Source organism: Quercus lobata, chromosome 9 (assembly GCF_001633185.2).
Source record: "Quercus lobata isolate SW786 chromosome 9, ValleyOak3.0 Primary Assembly, whole genome shotgun sequence".
NCBI classification, from domain to species: Eukaryota; Viridiplantae; Streptophyta; class Magnoliopsida; order Fagales; family Fagaceae; genus Quercus; species Quercus lobata.
In genome coordinates this window covers 2,869,007-2,891,578 of record NC_044912.1, presented here as the reverse complement: position 1 = coordinate 2,891,578, position 22,572 = coordinate 2,869,007, and the positions used below count along the sequence as shown (strand labels likewise).

The window sequence follows — 22,572 nt, the reverse complement described above, 5'->3', positions numbered from 1 at the left end:
CCTGGAATACTCCATGCAGCTGGTGCAAAGTGTAGTTATAAAGAAAAAGGAGATACCGGGGGTTATAGCCCTAACACTCTAACAGAGTCCTTATATTTCTGAAGCAGCCCTGCAAACAGAATTGGATTAGTAATTAGAAAGAAAGTAATGACACTTTAATTCTAATTTGCTCTATTCTCATAGCTTAATTCGAAATAATACTACTTATAAGTATCAAATTTTAGTTGGACAGATTTGTGTAGGTTGAATTTAATTAAGGTACTTACCTTAACCTTTGTTTTTGTTTTTTTTTTTTTTACTTATGAAGTTACCATGTCATACAAAGGTTAAGGTAAGTACCTTAACCTTTGTATGACATGGTAACTAAATAAGCTTCTTTTTTTCTCTCCGGAACATAAGTGATGGGAGAAACATCTTATGAAGTTAAAAAAAAAAAAATTTGATGATTCTCCCTAACTCTATGTAATATTTATTGGAACAATGACAAAAAGATTAGATAAATTACCGAAGAGTTGGTGGTGGATATCCTCTTGCATTGTTTCCTTGTTACATGCAAAAATGAAGCCTCCCAATACCTCATTCCTTGGCAGCATTTCAGCAGGTGGCAGGGTCTTAAACCCCTTATCAGGCTGCTGCTCAAGAAAAGGATGATGAAGTTTCAACTCAGAGTACTTCTGTGACAGATCCAAAAAATGATTCTTTATAAAGTGACCATCGTCATCTATGTTTGCATTTTCTGTCATTCTCTATTCGTTGTCAAATGTAGACCTTGATGCAGCTGAAGCTCCATCAGCAGTGTTGCCTGTGTTAGTACTATTAGCCATTGACATATTGTGTGGGGTGTGTATGAGAGAGAGAGAGAGAGAGAGAGTTTTTCACTTTGCATCAGTAATTATTTAACCACTGACTTCTAACACTAGGCCCAACGTGTGAGAATTTAAATGAGAGATAAAGTGGAGAAAACAAGGATCAAACTAAGGACCTTTTACTCTCATACCATGTTAAATTATTGATTATTCCAAAAGTTTAAGCTATTGGGATATAGTAAATTTAATTATATAACTACTGACTTCTAACAAATGACCTTTGACATCTATAAAGATCTTCAAGAGGTGCAATTTTTTGGATGGACGTAGGAATTTTCCCCAATTTTTAATCTTTAGCCACAATTTGAACCAAGAGTCCGTTATTGCACTCTATAAAGTCAAAAGTGGGTCTTGTTAATAGATGTCCTTTAGACATGTGTTAATTGACAATTTAAAGAAGTTTTGATACTACTTTTATTGAAAATATTAAAAGTTATAAAAAAAGAAAAAGAAAAAAAAAATAATTGCACTCCTCTCCCTTGAGGTTTGGGGAAATAAAAAGTTTGGGTAGCCTTTGATGAGGCTGGCAGTTTTTGTAACAGTCTAATTAGCAGCTAATATAAGTATTCATCCTTTTTCACTAAAAAAAAAAAAAAATATCCACCCTAAATTTGAAGGGAAAAAACACTTTCTTCCCTTGACATCCAATTGATCAAACTTTGTTAAATTAATATTAAAAATGTTGTATACTAACCTACTCTTTGCCTAATGGTAGATTTAAAGAATTATGTCATTTCATAATTAAAATTCACCGTTTTAAAATTTTAATTAAAGTGTATTTTAAATTATTAAGAGTGAATTTGTCTTTTTTATTTTTTATACTTTCAACGTGTTATGGAGAGATTTGCCATTGAAAATGTTTTGGTGCTTGATAAATTTTGCATTTTTATTCTAAATTGGTCATTTATTTTTTTTACTAACTATGGTTAAACTTTTGTAAAGTTATAAAAATTTAATATTTCATTACTCTGTCTCCATTTGGACACATTATTGCTTCGGCAAAATCCATTACATATGCTAGTTGTATTTCTTTTTCCCATACTTGTAGACCATGCAAATCTGTTGCTCACAATCTAGCTAAACATGCTAGACATGTTAGAGGTTTGTCGGTGTGGATGAAGGATATTCCTCCACACCTTTATTTTGTATTGTTAGCCAATCATGGCTGATTTTCTTTAATGAAATTCAAAGTCTTCATTCTCAAAAAAAAAAAAAAAAAAAAAAAATGGAGGTGGGCGGGGGGGTGTTGTTACTATCTTCAAACCTCAAAGGAGGGGAGTGTTTTTTTCTTTTTAAGTTTGGGGTGGAATGTCATTCTCCTAAACTTCAAGAAATGTGAATGTAACTACCCAAAAAAATTAATTACTTATTTCTTTGTCTATAATTTTTTTTTAAAAAAATATTTCCTAAACGGATCGGAATACCCTAAAACTAACGGCCCATTAAATCAAAATGTTACAAACATCGGGTCACCATATTCTCACATCATATAATTATATATATATATATATATATATATATATTTTTTAATCTCACAACAAACATTTCACTAAACATTCCTAAAACTCGTTTCATATGCAAAATTAAGAAGCAAGAAAGCAATAGCAAAGCAGCATTGACCACATGAATAAAGAACTAAACTCTTGTGACTGAATTATTAAGTCTTGTCATGATTGAAAAGAAGTAACTACATATATAAAAAGAGAAATCAGCACAAAACATATAAGGAAATCGAATGATTTAATTGATTGTATGGTTGTATGTAATAGCAAATTAAGCGTTGAGACTTGAGATTATAACCAACCCAAAAAAAAAAAAAACTAAATAATGAATTTGTTGTGTATTAATACATTTTGCAAAGAAAAATATATCATTTTCCCACATAATCATAAAAAAAATGGACCATGAAACCCTCAGAACCTCTCTAAAAAAAATGTAAAGGCACCATTAAAAAAAAGACAATTGTTGCATACCCCAACATAATTCCAACACTGGCTAGTATAGAAATCAAGAACTACAGGAAGGTAAGGTGATACCTCCATAACAAATAGCAATTATTATGTACAGAAACAGAACAATCAAGACTGTCAATATTACCCTGTGATTAAAAAAAAAATGAAAGTTTAGATTCATGAAAATCAAGATGCCCAAAGGCTATTGGCAGCTAATTTTTTTTTTTTTTTTCAAGTTAGTTATAGATTGTACTTCCAATCATGACCATTGTAATGCTTAACGCTTATAATCAATAGAATATATTCAATCTCTTTAAAATAGAATATATCCAAAATAAAAATTACACAACAAAAGTTTTAAATCCCAGCATCGCATCTGTGATTTCTTTCAAGATCAAAGCTCTAAAATATGTACTTCCATTTTTTCACACCGTAATGACCAAGGAGTAGCCAGGGCCATATTCTCTGCACTGACTGTCCCATGCACAACTTTTATACACCAATAGCATATTTCTCCAACGCATACTGTTTTACACTCTTAAATATAACTTTTTATTGTATGGAAAATTTTCACACGAACAAGAATGAATCTCTTTTCAAACGTTAGCTATTCAAATGTTGGAGAGAGAGAGAGAGAGAGAGAGAGAGAGAGTATATAAATACAACTTAAATAAAAGAACAAGAGTATATAAATACAACTTAAATAAAAGAACAAATCTTCATACATAAACTTATTCTGAGAAAAAAAAATCTTCATACAGCAACAAATGCAAAGTCCTATAGCTAGTTTTTTTGGGACAAAATTTAGCTGCAAAATTGGTTGTAACATAAAATTATAACTTTATTCAATAAAATAAATATTACTACATATTTTGAAAATCTAATCATTGAATTGCATATTCTTTACGCTCTTAATACACATGTCAAATTTTATGTTAATCAGATATTATTTAATATATGATCTATAAATTTATATTTTATGCATAATTTTAAATTACAAAAATTTGCAATTTAAACAATTTATTGACGATATAACTATTGATCTTTAATTTTCTAGAAATTTTGTAAGTATAGAGGATATAAAAAAAAGATGTAATCTAATGGTAAATTTGTTAAAATCTACCTCCAATAAAAAGGTATTGACTAAAGTTATAGCCTTAGGTTACAATCAATTTTGTAGTTAAACTTGGTTAGTTTTTTTTTTTAATAAAAAAAACACACAAATAGAAAGAAATAGTCATTCCCTCACCTCCTCTCTCTTTGTCTGTACTAGATCTAATTCAAGGAGATCGATGACAACATCAACTAATTTGCCACCAACAACAATTGTTTCAAAGCGGAACCAATCTGGACTTCTTTGAAATTAATTTTAGTGAGCACTTCATAAGTAGACTGTTTTACAGTACTCTTAAACATAAATCTTTATTGTATGGAAAATCTTCACACGAACATGAATGAATCCCTTTTAAAACGTCAGTTAGATATTCAGATGTTGATGGGCTCAAGAGAGAGAGATTTGAGCGTAAAAGAGACGAAATACTTTCTGCCTGATAAAAAGGAAGGGTTTTGGTTTTACACAGTAATCGATTTAGGTGGAAGTCGAGTTCCGTTGAAAAGACCACTAGCGATACTACGTCGTTATCATCTGTGCTATGATCCAGGGGGCAGATTCGTCCATTAATAACAATTAAAAAACCAAAATAGGTCCAGTCCACCTTTAAAACTCTTAACTTCGGCCCATCAGCCCATTGGACATGAAAATCTACATAAACAAAACTTGTATTTTAATTTAGATTTTTAGATTTGCTCCCCAAAACGAAACAGTGTATCTTTCTTGGCCAACTTTAAAGATATGACTCTAACAAAAGAGGGATGACTATAAGAACGGTAAAAGGACAAATATTTTGAAAACGATAATAAAACATGTTAAAAAAATTATAAATAATATATAATATATTAAATCAAACCATTAAATTAGCTGATTCTCAAAAAAAAAAAAACTTGGACTAAATTACCTTATTTGAAAAAAAAATGACACATGGCAAAACATTATTGGTACACGAAGGAACAATTTTTTTAAAATGTCAAAATTACCCCTCACTCCCTATGAAATATAATACATCATGCTAAAATAACAACCAAATGGAAAGAATGTGCGAAAAACTTCAATTCTAGATGTCGGAATTTGGAAAGCTTGACTTAGATACACACTGAATTATTTTTTCCTATTATTCTGTATAACTAGTTTCTCTTTTTAGAACTTTTTTGAGTTTTTATCCTAAATGAATTTATGTATTTTGTTTCTTATGACTTGGTGATCTTACATTTGCAGAGGGAAAAATTGCATTGGAAACCACAACCATGGATGATGATTGTGCATCTTCTCCTTCTTGTGGGAGCACTAGAAGAAGGAGAAGCTGCACAATCATCATCCATGGTTGTGGTTTCCAATGCAATTTCTTCCTTTGCAAATGTAAGTTCACCAGGTTCTAAAAAACAAAATACATAAATAAATTCATTTAGGAAAAAAGCTCTAAAAAGAGAAACTAGTTATACAAAATAATAGGAAAAAATAATCTAGTGTGTACCTAAGTTAAGCTTTTTAAATTCCAACATCTAGAATTGAAGTTTTTCTCACATTCTTTCCATTTGGTTGTTATTTAGCATGATGTATTATATTTTATGGTGGAAATATGCTACACTTAGAAAATCATTGTCATTCAATTTTTACTATATTATATTTTGGGATTCCCATAGGTATTCAAAATAATCTGCATTTCTTAGTAAGTACTTAAAGTCATCTTTTCCTCTTATTCTTAAATGTTTTCGTCTTACCAAGAAATGCCCATAGTAATCTACATTATACATAACACATTCCATATACTTGTAATTGTTATAAACAAAAATATATTTGTCTCATGCACATAGAACCCCAAAAGATGGGGGTTTGGGCATGGGAAGTTCACGAATAGAGGAGAATGGGGGTTTCACGAACGGAGGGAGTGAGGGGGTAATTTTGACATTTTAAAAAAATGGTTCCTTCGTGTACCAATAATGTTTTGCAAAGTTTAGGAACAAAAATAGAACTTCTGAAAATTCATGGATGGAAAAAAAAAAACTTTTGTGATATATATTAGAAAAGCCCATAAAAAATGTTATTTTTATAAACTAATTTATGCTTATTATGCAAGTATTATTAAGACATTATATAAGAGTTTCGTGGAAGCACGCTGGCATTTAATTTTCAAACTAATATTGTGGTTATCAATTTGTTGATTTCGTCCCAGCTAATCATCAGATCACATGAAGGCCCTGAGGTGAGAAAAAAGAGGACTGATTTTGAAGGAATGAAAGGATATGCCATTGATAAGTAAAGAAATATATATTTGATAAGTAATGAAAATTTTAATGTGTATTTATAACATTTAGAATGAGTTGGAGACTAGTTAATATACTAAATACTATAATTTCATAAATATGGGGAAAATATTTAGAAATGGAAACAATAACTTTCCATGTACTGTCAATCTTCATAAATATATAGTATTAAAGATGGATTGGGGTTCAAGCTAGGAAGTACAAACACAAATATGGATACGGGTATAGGTACTGCATGGCGACACATGCAATTATTGAAAAATTATAACATGAAATGGCCAGTACAACACTAGTATGATAAGAGTTCAGTGTCCTAAATTAAGCATCTATGCTTCCTAGGATTCAAGTGATAACCTAGCATTTATGGCATCCTTTGTAGTGCCCCATGTCTCTAGGCTAAACCCCCCTTAACACTCCCTCCTCCCCTGCTATCTACTTATAAAAGAATTTATTAATGATGGAATGTGCCTTCAAAATTTCATGGATTTGCTCATTTTGATGAAAATTCAGAACTCTAGACATTCACATGTTATGAGGTCTCATTCTGTGAGCTCTTACACATATACACACATGCATTTATTTATTTGATAGGTTTACATGAAAGAAAGTAAATTAGAAAAAGAGAGGTCACTCACAGCAGCCATCCAGTTATACCCGGAAGGTAAAAAATAACGTCTTCATCTCTGCTATGGATCATTCAATTACTTGGGCTGTGCCCTTTTCATGCAACACTTATTTATCAAGGAAAAAAAAATGGTGTTCTCTCCAAATAGTCCACATTATGTACAAAGGTATCACATTCCAAATATCTGCATTTTGATGCCTTCCAAACTGCCCATTCTAGCATGAAAACAAATCAACCACTCTTAGGCATAATCCAAAATACCCCAAATAAGGCCACAGACTGTCATTCGCAAATAATATCACAATGTAGAAGCAAATGATCTATGCAATCCCCATTTTCTTGCACATACAACTCTACTCCACTACTACCATATTTCTCTTTCGTTAATTATCCAATGTGAGAATCTTTCCTAGTGCAACTATCCATGTAAACAAAGTCAGTTAGCTTAAAGTATGATAGTTTAGTTTCACTGCCAGATTATGTACAACTATTTAATGCCTCACTTTACTAGGTACAACTGTACTTTGTAGCTTGTTTTTTGGACAAACTATCTAATGATATTATGCTCATCCAAGCGCGTTCTTAAGCAATTTATATTCTGACTGTTAAATTTTGTTTTCTTTTCGAAAGCTAAAAGATACTGTTTGATGCATCATCTGTAATCTGTCCCAATGAAATGTCTTGTATGGCATGCAGGCAAGAGAGGAAAGATGCAAAAATAAAGGGGCGTACATTGTTCTAGAACCCCCAAATTTTGATAATCCAAATTTTTACAGCTTTGAAGCAGTTGCTCCAAGACCAAAGGTATTTAATAACAATTATTTTTTAATTGGGAAAAATGATGATTATATTCGGGTTTTACATAAATTTTTTGGAAGTCTGAGGATTATCATAGCACGTAGCAAGCTCCATCATAGGCATGGGTGCTTTTGCTTGTGTATTTCATATTTGTTAGCTTGTTTTATGCAAGTTATGACCATATTAGAGCTTTTTTTTTTTTTGGTGGTGACAGTGTTTCTTAATGGATGCAGGCAAATCCTTATCTTGACCATGCAAATGTGATTGACACTGATGAAGAATTGGACCTGGCATCAATTGCTGCATATGAAATTCATTATTTTGAATTGTGCATATATTTTCTCCATGATTTTGCTATTTATGTAAGAGATTTCTTTCGCTTGCTAGCTGCGCCTTTCAAATCTAAAATTATGTCTTGAGCTCAGACGGAGTAATTTTGGTAGAATAAGAGAGAGAAATACTTTTTTTTTTTTTGGGGGATGGAAAATTTAGGGAGAAATACTTGCTTTTAAGATAACAATTATCCCTATTTTTTTCTCTTGATAATTATTTTGTTTTCAACCCCAAAATTGTGAAACTACGGTGGGGTTGTTGTAAACTTGTTTTCATATATTTAAAAATAGCTCATTGGAGTGCTCATTAAGCGTTGATAATTAGCTACTCCATTATTTAAAAATTGCCATGTTAGACAAATTTTTAATTTGAGCTCACTGGGTTTAGGACAGTTTTGCAAAGCTCTCAACCTAAGGTATCCAGATCTCATCGTGAGGAGCCCCAATACTGTCTTTCATCCCTCCCCCCTACTTGTCCTTGTCTATTATGACCATTAATGGTATAGCACAAGTCATTTAACATTTATCTGGTCTGACATTCTATGACAAAATAAAATAGGGAATAAACAATCTTTACTCATCTCTGGTACCAGAATGAAGTTGCTCTAGATTAAGGCTTCTGGAGTTGGTATTTTAATCTTGGGGGAGTTATGAAATAACACTCCGTTATCATTATACGATATTTTGTAATGATACTTCCTAAGCAAGTAGTAGAGCGAAGTTGTAAAAATGATCTGGTCATGTTCAAGATCTCAAGAGCCATGGATTTAAGTTGAGTTGGGTTCAAGTTATATCTGGTATAAAGTTTATGAGCGTACATCACTTATTAACTTTCTATTGGATGCTGCAAATAAGTTCTATTAACTTTGATTGAAAAAGTTTTAGCTGGATGAGAGGTGTGCTTAAAAAAATTTAAGAATTAACATTAGTGGTTCAAGCATTGGTATGTTTTTGGCCTCCAATGATGATTGTGTAATTTGCAAAAAGTAGACAATCATTCTTGCAGTCAAATTGGCATTACTGCCTTTAGTCATATTAAGTATGAGATATCCTTTTGCAGAGTTGACAATATAAATTATATGTATAATTTTTCTTTTCATTTTTCATCTTTAAATTCTAAAATCCTTGTCAAAGAACTCTATTTCCATTCACAATATTATGATAAAAATTTCATTGCATATGTCATTTAATCACACTAATCTTCTATCATATCACAATGAATCTACTTTCTTTCTAAGTCACGACATTGATTTGGTAGCTGCATATATATAATAACATATATGATGACATAAACAAGAAAGGCAGCTTTTTTAAAGTGTCCACGTCAAAATATATTCTATTCTTGACCTTGTAGAATTTTCCAAGCTACACTTCTGAAATGGAATCCAAATGATAAACACGCTATTTTTTTGGATCTTCATCTGTTACCATTATGAGTCAACTTTTGTTCAAGCAACCATCAGTTAATGCTGCAGTCCTTTACCACTAATTGTTTCAGGAACTCTCTCTATTCATGTATCTATAATCATATGCCATCTTTTGTGAGCTTGAGTGTCCTGCATTCCTGCTACTGCCCATTGAGAGGTCCTCGTCAAACAAGTCGTAACAATGCCAGTGTCTGCCATAGATCCAATTTGAAATTTAATAATGTTGTGCCGAGTGAATTGATTAAGGCATGTAATAGAAAGTTATTGGCATGTATCAATCTTACTTTTTTCAAGAATGTACTATTGTGGGCATGTAACAGTTTTTTGATATTAAGGATGCAGGCAAGGCATAGAAGCTTACCTCAGGCACGGAGAGCTGCAATCAGAACTTTGGGCGATCATATTGGTGCAATATTGACCTAAATGCATCTTCTTCTAATGGTTTGCATTCTTCTTGATTCGAATTCTAACCTGTAAATGAAGTTAGATATTAACAATGCCGTTCCTTTGAAGTTTTAATTCACAAGGAGAAGCTGAAAGAGAGTGTATTGATCACATCACCAGCCTTTTTTACCTGTGCTGGAAATCTTGATTTTCCTTTGCACTTCTTGTCTTCCCTTGCTGTTGGGTCTAGGTTTGACCCTCCAAAATTGACTGCCTTTTTTCATTTCAAAATAAATATAAGTAACTCAAAAGAAGGAAAAGTGGATATAATTGTGACTTAATTATCTTTTTAAATATTTTCTAAGCTAAGTCAAGTAGTTTAGAGCAGAGGCCCTCGTAAGGAAGGTTTGAAGCATTCGTACTTGTACTACTCCATGCAGCTGGTGCAAAGTTTAGTAATAAAGAAAAACGGGATACCAGGAGTCATTACCCTAACGGAGTCCTTATATTTCTGAAGCAGCCCTACGAACAGAATTGGATTAGTAATTAGAAAGAAAAAAATGACACTTTAATTCTAATTTGCCATATCCTCATAGCTTAATTCAAAATAATACTACTTATAAGTATCAAATTTTAATTGGACAGATTTGTGTAGGTTGAGTTCAGTTGAGGTAGTCACATTTGTATGACATGGTAAGTAAATAAGCTTCTTTTTTTCTCCGGAACATAAGTGATGTGAGAAACATCTTATGAAGTTAAAAAAATTTGATGATTCTTTCTAACTCTATGAAATATCTATTGGAACAATGACAAAAAGGTTAGAGAAATTACCAAAGAGTTGGTGGTGGGCATCCTCTTGCATTGTTTCCTTGTTACATACAAAAATGAAGCCTCCCAAAACCTCATTCCTTGGCAGCATTTCAGCAGGTGGCAGGGTCTTATACTACTTATCAGGAAGCTGCTCGTGAAAAGAATGGTGAAGTTTCATCTTTTCAGTGACAGATCCAAAAAATGATTCTTTCTACAATGATCATAGTCCTCTGTGTTTGCATCTTTCTGCCATTCTCAATTCATTGTTGAATGTAAGCCTTGATGCAGCTGAGCTTCATTGGTGATAATCATCTGTGGTGGCTACTACTTGATGGAGTTGGAATTCAGTACCAAATTGCCAGAGTGCTTTCATTAGTAGTGTTGCTTGTATTAATTTTAATCATTAACATATTGTTTGGGGTGTCTATGAGAGAGAGAGAGAGAGAGAGTGTGTGTGTGTGTGTTGCATAGAAATGAAAGAACTTTGGCATTTATAAAGATCTTCATGAGGTACACTATTTTTGGATGTACCTAATGGACTTGGTAAGACTTTTTCCCCTGTTTTTAATCTTTAGCCAAAATTTGAACCAAGAGTACATCTTACTCTATAAAGTCAAAGTGACTCATGTTTTTTTTTTTTTGATGAAAAACTCTTTAAACTTCATTCAACAATTAGGACAAAAGTCCATAGACAGTACATCATACAAAAGTTGGTGAGCAATAGCTGGGGGAGAGTCCTCCACCCATATTACACTATCTAGAATTGGTTTGGCTTCTTTAGCCATTACATGTGCAGTTGTATTGCTGCTTCTTCTTGTGTGCAAGATCTTCCAGTTATCAAACTTCTTGAGCCACCATAAGATACCTTCAGACACCTTTTGGATAGAAATAGCAGGGGTGACCACGCCATTAAGAGCTTGAGTCACAGCCAGCGAATCTCCTTCTACAACAACATTCTTTAGACCCAGATCCCATGCCAACAAAACACCTTCTTCAACAGCCTTTACTTCAGCCTCAATTGCTCCCAATGGCAGACATATTTTCTTACTCATTGCTCCCATAACCTCACCTTTAGCATTTCTAATAACCACCCCTACACCTATACTACCTTGCTCTTTGAAAACCGCGCCGTCCACATTGATCTTATACCAATTGGGTGGTGGCAGAGACCATTTCGTAGGGGGGGGGGGCTGAAGCTTTGGGAGGTCACTAGGCATGTGATTCTGGAATTCATCTACATACCTCTGTGCTTCCAATGCTATTTCTCTCCCCTGTCTGCCCTGTCCTCCTTGTCTAATAACATTCCTGTTGTTCCAAAGACTCCACCCAGCAGTAGCAAAAACCTCCCAATCATTAACCACAGAGTGCTCACGCAGCCACCAAAGAACATCGATAAATTCCTCTAGGGGAGGTATCCGATCAGTCTGCCTTACTTTCAGTTCTGCCCAGGTATCCTTTGCTGTATTGCAGCTCCACAGAATGTGTCCTGTGGTTTCTCTTTCACCGCAAATGTCACATTTATCATCTGTGGTCACCTTTCGCTGCTTTAAGCCGTGCTTGGTGGGTAGAATGTTCCTACATGCTCTCCACATAAAGTGCTTAATTTTACTTTGGCACTTTAAATTCCATATTGCTTTCCAAAGGGCTTGCATTTTGGAATTGTCTGAGCATTCAGAACTGTGGTTCTTTGACTTAGCTTCCTTAAGCATCTTATAGGCAACTTTGTAGGCACTGTTTACTGAAAAAATTCCATTAGGAGTTTTTGTCCATACCTGAGAATCTTCCGGAGCCATGGGGCTTATTGGGATGCCAAGGATAACCTCTGCTTCATGAGGTAAGAAGATGGTTCTAATAAGCTCTGCATTCCATCCTTTGCCTTCATCATCCATCAGATCCGACACCATTTCTACTTCTCCTCTGATCTGGACTTTTGGGCTTATTACCTTGTACGTGTCAGCCACTGGTAGCCATCTATCATTCCATATGTCAACCCTCCTTCCATTGCCAATCACCCATCTAGACCCCCTTGTGATAATCTCCCTTGCCGATAGGATGCTTCTCCAAATGTAGGAAGGCCTTTTCCCCATTTGGGCCTTCATAAAGGTTGACCCCGCGAAATACTTTGCTTTGAAAACTTTATGGACTAGAGAGTCAGGATTGTTCTGAATTCGCCAGCCCTGTTTTGCCAACAACGCCAAATTAAACGCCTTTAAGTCCCTAAATCCCAGCCCACCTTCAAGCTTCGGATTACACAGCTTTTCCCAAGACAGCCAAGCTAATTTTCTTTCGTTTGCCTTTTGCCCCCACCAAAATCTGCCCATCAAAGAGTTCAAATCCGAGCAAAGCGAGTCTGGGAGCTTGAAACAACTCATTGTGTACGTGGGAGTCGCTTGTGCTACTGCCTTTATCAGGATTTCTCTTCCGGCATTGGACAACAGTTTACCTTTCCAAACAGCAACTTTCCGGCTCAGTTGGTCCTTTATCCGGTTAAAGGCATTCTTTTTGCTTCGGCCTATTAACGGGGGCAACCCAAGATACTTCTCATGTTGATGGATAATCTGTGCTCCAAAGGTCTCCTTCGCCATTTCCTGAAATTCCGGACACGTATTTTTACTGAAGAAAAGTGAAGTCTTCTCTTTGTTCAACTTTTGCCCTGATTCTTTCTCATAAATATCAAGCACCTCTGCAACTTGTGCACAATCCCCACTTGTAGCTCTACAGAAGATAATACTATCGTCCGCAAATAAAAGGTGGGATATACTAGGTGCTCCCCTCCTTACCGAGATACCCCTCAGCCCACCAAGCCTTTCTTTCCTTTTTATCATTGCAGATAAGCCTTCAGCACAAAGTAGGAATAGATATGGGGAGATAGGGTCTCCTTGTCGCAGCCCCCTTGTAGGAATGATAGTGCCTCTTGGTTCACCATTTATCAAAATAGAGTAGGTCACCGTCGACACACACATCATAATCAATGAGATCCATCTATCCTGGAATCCCATTCTTCGCATTATGGCCTCCAAATAGGACCATTCCACTCTGTCATAAGCCTTGCTCATATCGAGCTTGATGGCCATAAGTCCTTCCTTACCCTTCCTACGTTGGTCAATGGTGTGCATTGTTTCAAAAGCGACAAGAACATTATCCGATATGAGCCTTCCTGGAACAAAAGCGCTTTGCGCTTCACTTATAACCACAGGCAGAATTTTCTTCAGCCGGTTTGCAAGTACTTTCGACATAATCTTGTATATCACATTACAGAGGCTGATCAGGCGGTACTCAGTTATTTTTTGGGGATTCTTTGTTTTAGGAACAAGGCAGATGTAAGTCTCATTAGCACGTGGAGGCATGGTACCTGAATTGAGAGCCTGCAACACACAATCTAATACACAAGGACCAACAATATCCCAATATTTCTGAAAAAACAAAGGGGGCATACCGTCAGGACCTGGCGCCTTGGTCGGGTGCATTTGATTGAGTGCCCTTTTGATTTCATCTGATTTGAACTCCTTAAGCAGCTCTCGGTTCATATCGTGACTAATACTTTCTTCAACGGCATCAAGGCTAGCATCAAAATTGGCAGGACAATCTGATTTGAAGATATTCTTGAAATAGTCTAGAATAATGGCTTCGGTCTCACCTTCTTCATCATGCCACACTCCCTCGGAGTCCATTACACCATCAATTCTATTCTTTCTCCGACGTTGACTGGCAGATGCGTGAAAGAATTTTGTGTTGCGATCCCCATTTCTAAGCCACTCCACCCTTGACCGTTGTTTCCACATAATCTCTTCTCTAGTGAGTATCTCATTGATCTCTTTCTTCAAATCCCTGATTTCAGCTTCATTGTCATTGAGAGAGTTAAGCATTTCCAGCTGTTGCAGCCGAGAATTTTTCTGCCTCAACTTTTTGTTCACATTGCCAAATGTATTTTGATTCCAACTCCGGAGCTGATACTGACACCTTGTTAGTCTTTCCTGAATAGGGAGGTCTGATGCTTCTCTGTAAGGATCCCAGGCTTGTTCAATCACGTCCTTACATCCCGCTTCCCTAGCCCACATAGCTTCAAAGAAGAAGCGCTTATGTCTCTTCCTCTGGATTCTGCTCCTCTTTAAACTGAGAGCAAGTAAACAATGGTCTGACGCTGCCATAGACACATGGTAGACCAATGCTTCCGAGAATTTAGTTCTCCAAGCATCGTTTGCCACTATTCTATCAATTCTATCATGTTAAAGGTGCTATAAGAGCATTTGTTAATTGGCCATTTTAGGAATGTTTAAATACTACTTTTATAAGAAATAAAATAATAATAATAATAATAAATTGTCAAAAAAATCATTTACTTTTTTGGTTTCTCATAAATTTTTTTGCTAAATCAATGCCCTTCCAGTAACTTTTTCTGAAGTTATATTGTCATTTGATTTTGAAATATCCCTCCTACCCTCTTATAAAGGTTATTAATTTTGGAGTATTCATTAAAGCTATCCAATTGAGGTTCACGTTTTCACACTTTACTAGCATTAAACATACGCAAGGGGCATTGTCCAATCCAGTGCTTCGTTTGGAAATGTTATCTCCACAGCCTCCCAGTCAAAGAGCTGCTGGTTGCAATGGGCATTGCTGAAAATGGGGTATGTGAATACTGTGGACTGGGTAGTGAATCAATACTCCATGTCTTGAGAGATTGCCCTTTTGCAAAAAAAATTTGGGCCAACTTGGACAACACCCGTTGTGATGACTGATGAGGATTTCTTTAGCTCCGGGTTATGTGGCTGGCTGAAGCGTAATCTTAAGGACTCTAAGGACTGGGTAGCTGGGCAAATTCCATGGGATGTCCAGTTTGCTTTTGGTATATGGAGCTTATGGACCCATAGGAACAAAAGAATTTTTAAGCATGAATTCTCTGAAACTTTTGTTCAATGGCTGATAGTGAGAACTGAGGTGTCCCAAAGCCATACAGTAAACCAACTTTTCAACAAACCTCTTTTGCATATTATGATTAAATTAAAAGGATCAGTTTGAATATAAGGTATGTTGATTGAATTCTAAGTTTGAAATTTTTTGACATAAATAATAAGAATTAAGAATTTAAAATTACAAGTTTGAAAATAACAAATAATAAGAATTAAGTAGGATAGATAAGATACCAATTCCATACACTTTAGGAATTTTAGTCTAATTCTTGCCCCATCTAGCACAGAGTGGTTCTGATTAGGCTTTAGTATTGAGTCTGGAGGCTCAAAACCAAGTAAACGTTCGCATTCCTTCACCCATGTCAAGTCAGTCTTCCCCACCACTTGCAACCTGTTCACAGGTAGCTGACCTCCATGTCTATTGTCATCTCATCTCACCATGAGGTAAATGGAAAGTGTGGGTCTTTTGGACGCCATCTTTCAACCAATGCTGTGATCAATGCGTGATCGAGCTGTATAAATGGGACACCAAGCAGCCCAGATAACCTGGCCTCTTCAATAAAATGAACGATCTGCGAATCCAGCAGCTGATTTTGTAGTAAATCAACAGAGCAGTGTCGACACGTTAGTGTGCCCGACAGATCCTAGCAAAAGAAAATAACAATGTGTTAATATCATTTACAGAAAAAACAATATAATTACTTCCGTTTAAATCTATTGTTTTTGCGTACACAAATAGTGAAGGCTGTTTCTGTAATCAATGAGAAAAAGTAAATGGCAATTGTACACTCGAAAGTAGAAGAAAAAACATGTTCTACCAAATTGTTTAAGGCAGCTTCTCAAAAAAAAAAAAAAAATGTTTAAGGCAGCAATTTCTGGATTTCTTTTTGCAAAGAATGGAAACACTCTTCAGTTACCCTATCATCTACATGATCAGCCATAGCCACAGCTGTTCTGTGTGAATTTTTCCCTTTTATTTTGTTATGATACAATGGATATCAGCACAAAAGTTGGGCCTTGAAAACCTAAGGGAGGTAGTAGGACCATGAAAACAAGATGGAGTAATTTTAATTGTCTTGAATACTTTTGCATTTTTCAGGACTTGTCTAACAAGTTTCATCTCAACCCAGTGGCGGAGCCAGAATTTTGGTTCAGAGGGGGCAAAATTAAAAGATATTATTTAAAGTGAAATTGATCTAAAAAATATTAATCGATAATAATAACAAAATAAATAAACAGTAGTAAGAAAATAAACATATTTCATATCATTAAAATAAATTTAAAAAAAATAACCAATTCATACTACAAAATCTATAACAAAAAATTTACAAATTGATGTGGTAAAAATGTGATTAGTGTTACTTAAACAATCTATAATAAATAGATGTTTGAAATTTTTTTTTATTATTGGTGACATACCAATTTTTAAGATATAAGTAATAAAATTTGTAATATCTCTAGCATCACTCAACAATAAAATACTGTAAAAAGTATCATTAACAGTGAAAATGGTAAAAAAAAAATAGAAAAGAAAAAAAAGTGAAACAGGTGTCAAACTTGGACAAGACAAAAGCTACTTACATGAACAGTAAAATAGGTGAAAATGTCATACTGTTTGATGTTTGAGAAAACTTTTTTTTTACTTTCTTTTTCCTATGTCAGAATCATTTTCAAGTTTCAACGAATTGGGAGTCCTTTTTTAGCTTTTTTTTCTCTATGCCAGTGGGTAACTACTTAACAATTAAGATTGCATATACATGATTTTCTCAAAAAAAAGATTGCATATACATGACAATTTTAGGAGAAGTCAGGGGGGGCAGGTGCCCCCCCTCGCCCCCCCTCTGGCTCCGCCCCTGTCTCAACCTCATGCCCTGAAAATCCTTTATAATAACATAACAGGTTTTAAGAGTCTAAAGTCAACAATCCCATTAATTTTTAAGGGTGTATTTAAAAAGCATAACATTAATATTTGCTACGGATGTACATGAAGATGAAATATATACAATAAGGTATTCTCTATGCCAGTGGGTAACTACTTAACAATTAAGATTGCATATACATGATTTTCTCAAAAAAAAGATTGCATATACATGACAATTTTAGGAGAAGTCAGGGGGGGCAGGTGCCCCCCCTCGCCCCCCTCTGGCTCCGCCCCTGTCTCAACCTCATGCCCTGAAAATCCTTTATAATAACATAACAGGTTTTAAGAGTCTAAAGTCAACAATCCCATTAATTTTTAAGGGTGTATTTAAAAAGCATAACATTAATATTTGCTACGGATGTACATGAAGATGAAATATATACAATAAGGTATTCTTATATCTGCATATTTAGCATTATTATTATGCTATTTTGTAGGTGATTATAAGTTGTCTTTGTTTTATAGGTAATACAGGCTTTACATACAAAGTGGGGCTAAGCCAATTGTCAAGCTAATTTAAGACCCAGATGTGAAGCATGAAGTAAAGATTCAGCCAAGTAAACATCCAGCCCAGGCATGAATTCAAGAGAAGACCAAAAGCAAAGAGAGAAAAAAAGAGAAGAAGCCTAGATGCAATCCAACGTGTATGAAGTTTGCAAGGAAAGAAAATCCTAAAACCAAGTCAACGTGGTGGGCCTTAGAAATCAAATCACTAATTTAATAGTTGTCGTGGGCCACTTGATTTCTTCACCAAAACACATACCTGGGAGGTCTTGCATTGGGCCTGATTTTAATAATAAGGCTTTAGGGCAGCCGCATGTGATGAATTATAAAGGAGCAAATTAAAGCAATAGTAAAAGTTGGCTAATCCATTTGTATTAAGAGTTCTCATAGAGCATTCACATCAAGTTCTTCTAAAAATTGCTATCTATTTTATAAAAAGAATATACTTTTTATATTTTACACAACCACTTTTACAAAACATTCGCTTTAGATTATCTATTATACACCCCATTTTATTTAAATATTCATTTTTTTAATTATTTTCACATTTACTTTTTCTTCCATTCTTTCTCATCTTTAAGGATGTGCATGGGTCGGGTTGGGTTGGGTCAAGGGGATTTTTTGACCCAACTCACCATGGTGCGTTAAAAAAAATTCAACCAAATCCACATGGGTTGGGTTGAACCTATGAGTTAGACAACTTTTTTTATTACTATTATTATTAAATTGAGTAGAAAAAAATATATATATAAATGTATTAAAAAAAACCCAAAGATTAGTATCAATGTAATTCCGTAAAGGCAAACAACACTAATGACTAAACAATAATAATAATTTACTAAGGTTTGTCTGAACTAATTGGCTTTTATATAGGATAGGAAGAGCTAGTTATTTAAAAAAATTTATTAATTATATAATATATATTAAATATATGGGTGGGTCGGGTCGGGTCGGGTCGGGTCGAGTTTGGAATTTTATGACCCAAACCCAACCCGACCTACTATCAAAAAAAATTTTGTAACCTAACCCAACCCACCAAGCCCTAAAAACCGACCCAACCCTACGGGTTGGGTTGGGTCGGGTCGGTTTTGGCGGGTTGGCTACACACCCCTACTCATCTCTATTCTCTCATTTGTCTCTGTGTTCTTTACTTTATGCATTCTCTCATCTCCAGCACTCTCATCTTAAACCCCTTTCTCCTCTCCCCCTTCCTCTCTCTTAATTTGACCCAACCCACCACCATCCTCTACCTCTTTCTCGATTTGACCCATCCAAAACCAAACTTCAATTTTTGGATCTTTTGATCTTGATTAGCAACTCACTCTTTCGATGTAATCGGCAACAATAATCATGCTTGATCTCATCCATGACCCAAACATGGGTTTTTTGGGTTGAGGTGAAATGGGTTTGTGATTTTCTATTGAATTTGGTTTGGATTTTTGTTGATTTTGATTTGATTTTTTGTTGATTATTGGTCAATTTTGTGTTTGAATTATAAGGTATTGTAATGGGTCTTGCGGTGATGGTGGTAATTAGGCGGTGTTGGGTTGTGGTGGTGGTGGTGGTTGGATGGTTGGAGAGGGCTTCGATGAGAAGCAAATGAAAACCACCACGGCAAAGCTACAGTAACCGTGTGTGTGTGTGTGTGTATATATATATATATATATATATATATATGCACGGTTACTGTAGTAAGTTTGGATATATGCAAAGTTTTGCAAGCATTGATGTAGGTATTTTTTTAGGTAAAATGTGTAAAACTAACCTGTTTTTCTATTTCCCAAGGTCTGATGTGGTTGCTTTGGTCAATTTGTAAAACCATATAGAGAAAATAGATTACTAGGGCTGGAGTGCAAGAAGCAGGTAGCCGCATGTGGCCTTCTCTATGGCTTTTCTCTAGCATTTTGACTATTTTTTTCTCTCTCTTTTTTTTTTTTTTTTGGTTGTCTAATTTAATGTTTAGTATTTTATTTTTTGTGTCTTATTTCAATTACTATGAGTAGCTAAATTTTCAATTAAGATTGTGGATGAAACCTTGTTAAAGATTATTGGTAGTATTTATGTGATTTAATTTTTCCCACAATAATTGTTCTTTAATGATTTAAAATGTTCTCGCTTCATATCAATTGACTAAGATAGAATTCTAGATATGAGTTCAATTATGTTTTTCTCATGATTTAGGATTGTCTTAATTAATTGAATACTTGGTTTATTATTGCGTGATTATAAAATTGGATATCTTTTGTGATTTGTTTTATAACGGATACAATTGATGATTTGATTTTATAACTAGGAAGCGAAGAAGAGCATGCTTTAGATTTTTAAATATAAGTTTTAATGATAACATTTTCCATGATAGCAAGATTGATTTCTAGATTATCATATAGTGGTTGGGAAAAATTAATTATCATAAATATATGCTAATATGAATTAACAAGATGAATTCCAAAACCTTAATTCCTTTCTCCTTATTGTTTAATCTCTTTACTGCTTTATATTATATCTTTTGCTTAGTTTAATTATTTTCTTAGTTTATTTTAATTTCAAAACAATCAATTTTTATTAAACTAGATTAGGATTAATTTGATTAAGATTTAATTAATTTTCCTACGTTCATACAAATTCTTGTAGGTTCAACCTCGTTCTTGTCGAACTATACTTCGGTACGGTTCGTGTACTTGCAGGTACTTTAAAATTTCACAACAACTACTCAACAATACATCAAGAATTGTATGGTGAGAAATAAAAAAATCATGCTCATTGCAGCAAAACACAAAAATTAAAATAAAATGATCAATCATGCTCATTGTAGTTTGTAAATATACAGTCCATATTGTGAGTTCACAAATATTTCTTCTAAGTTTCTCTTTTTTTACCTATTTTTGGTATCAATCACTGGTTCTAAATTCTGTAGTCAAATAATCAAGAAATAAAATCATTTATGAAAAGAAAAAGTGTATAGTTGTCTTTTCAATGATACTTTTCCAATAGACAGAAATAGCATGAGAAAACTTTTAGGCAGTAAAATAGATCTTTTGGATTATTATGATTCTAATTAAAAAAGGTTTAGACAAATGAGGAGATAAAATTGTCATAGAAGCCAGAATAAAATCATTAGATCCTACTCAAATTCACATGGTTCATGTGCTTGCAGATTTTGTGACAACTCTATAGTATATGAAATAAGAGTGCAATTTCCAAAGAATATAACGTTCATATCATATAATGCTAAAGAATCTTTTGAATATCACAAACTTCTCTCGGTTGTATGCCTGCAATTGATTTTTGTACCTTAGGTTTCACAACCACGAAGGCCTTAACATTGTGATAGGTAATCTGAAATGGAAACGATTTATTTAAGTTAGACATCAATCCTCTTATGAAAAAGCCTGCAACTCATTTCAATACCTGGATAAATTAAAAATAATAAATAAATAAATAAACTCATTTCAATACCTGTCAACATGCTTAAATTTTTATTTTTTTTTTAAATGTCACCATATTGGTTTTACACAGTACTCGACTTTACGAGAAGTCGATTTCCGTTGAAAAAATAGAAATCCATACGACGTCGTTTTCATTTACCACCCCTTCGTACCACCACATGTGCTATGATCCAGGGGGCAGATTCGTCTATTAATAACAGTTAAAACCCAAAATAGGCTACCCAAAACATGAAAATCTACATAAACAAAACTTGTATCTTCTGCTAAAAAATACTTGTATTTTAATTTAAATTTTTAGATTTGCTCCCCAAAACAAAAGTGTATCATTCTTGGGCAACTTTAATGAGATGACTCTAATAAAGGAGGGGTGACTATAATGACTATAAGAGCATTTTCAGCAAATTAGACAAATTTTTGTACTGTTTGGAGAATGAACAATAACTTTTACCTTTCAACTACTCACTTTTTCAAATTCATTTTCCAACAAATTCTCTATCTCATTTAAATATTATTTCTTCATTCATTATTTATTCTTTTTTTAACTTTACATCTTTTAACATTTTTTTTATTCAATACCTTATTATTATAATAGAAAAATAATATTTGAAGAATAAACAGTAGCCCATCAGACTTGATAAGCTACTGTTCATGAGCCAAAAAAAATTCAGGATATAGAGAGTCTATTGGAAAATGAACAGTAACCTATTTTGTGGATTTACTCTCTAAAGTAGAGAGCATTTGATGTTTAGCTCTCCTGTTGGAGATGCTCTAAGAATTTTAAAATTAAAGGACAAATATTTTGAAAATGATAATAAAACATGTATAAAACAATTATAAATAATATATATAATATATTGTGCTCTTCAAATGGACCATTCTTTTAAACATCTTTCAAATACGTAAATCAAAATTTATCTACCTTATGTAATGGTCGTTATATATTTTGATTATTTTTTTGTTCCCCCAATAATGCCAAATATTTCATCTTTTGCTCAACAGAATATATATCTTTTGAGTCACATTAAAGAAGGTCCAATAGAAAAAATTGGCTCAAATGGGTTATATAGAAGGGTAATGACAAGGAGGGAATTGAAATTTAGAATAGCTTCACTTGTTTTTTAATTGAAGAATGAAAATTGCATAATGAATTCCAATCTAAAAGAATCTAAAGCAAAATTATAGTCTTTTCAAGCATTTCATGGTGAATTTATGCTATTCT

At 33.9% G+C, this 22,572-nt stretch overlaps 1 pseudogene; it reads right to left on the bottom strand.

The window, feature by feature from the left end:
- Window positions 1-62: 62 nt before the first annotated feature.
- LOC115960051 lies at window positions 63-10,750 on the bottom strand (annotated as a pseudogene).
- Window positions 10,751-22,572: the final 11,822 nt, after the last annotated feature.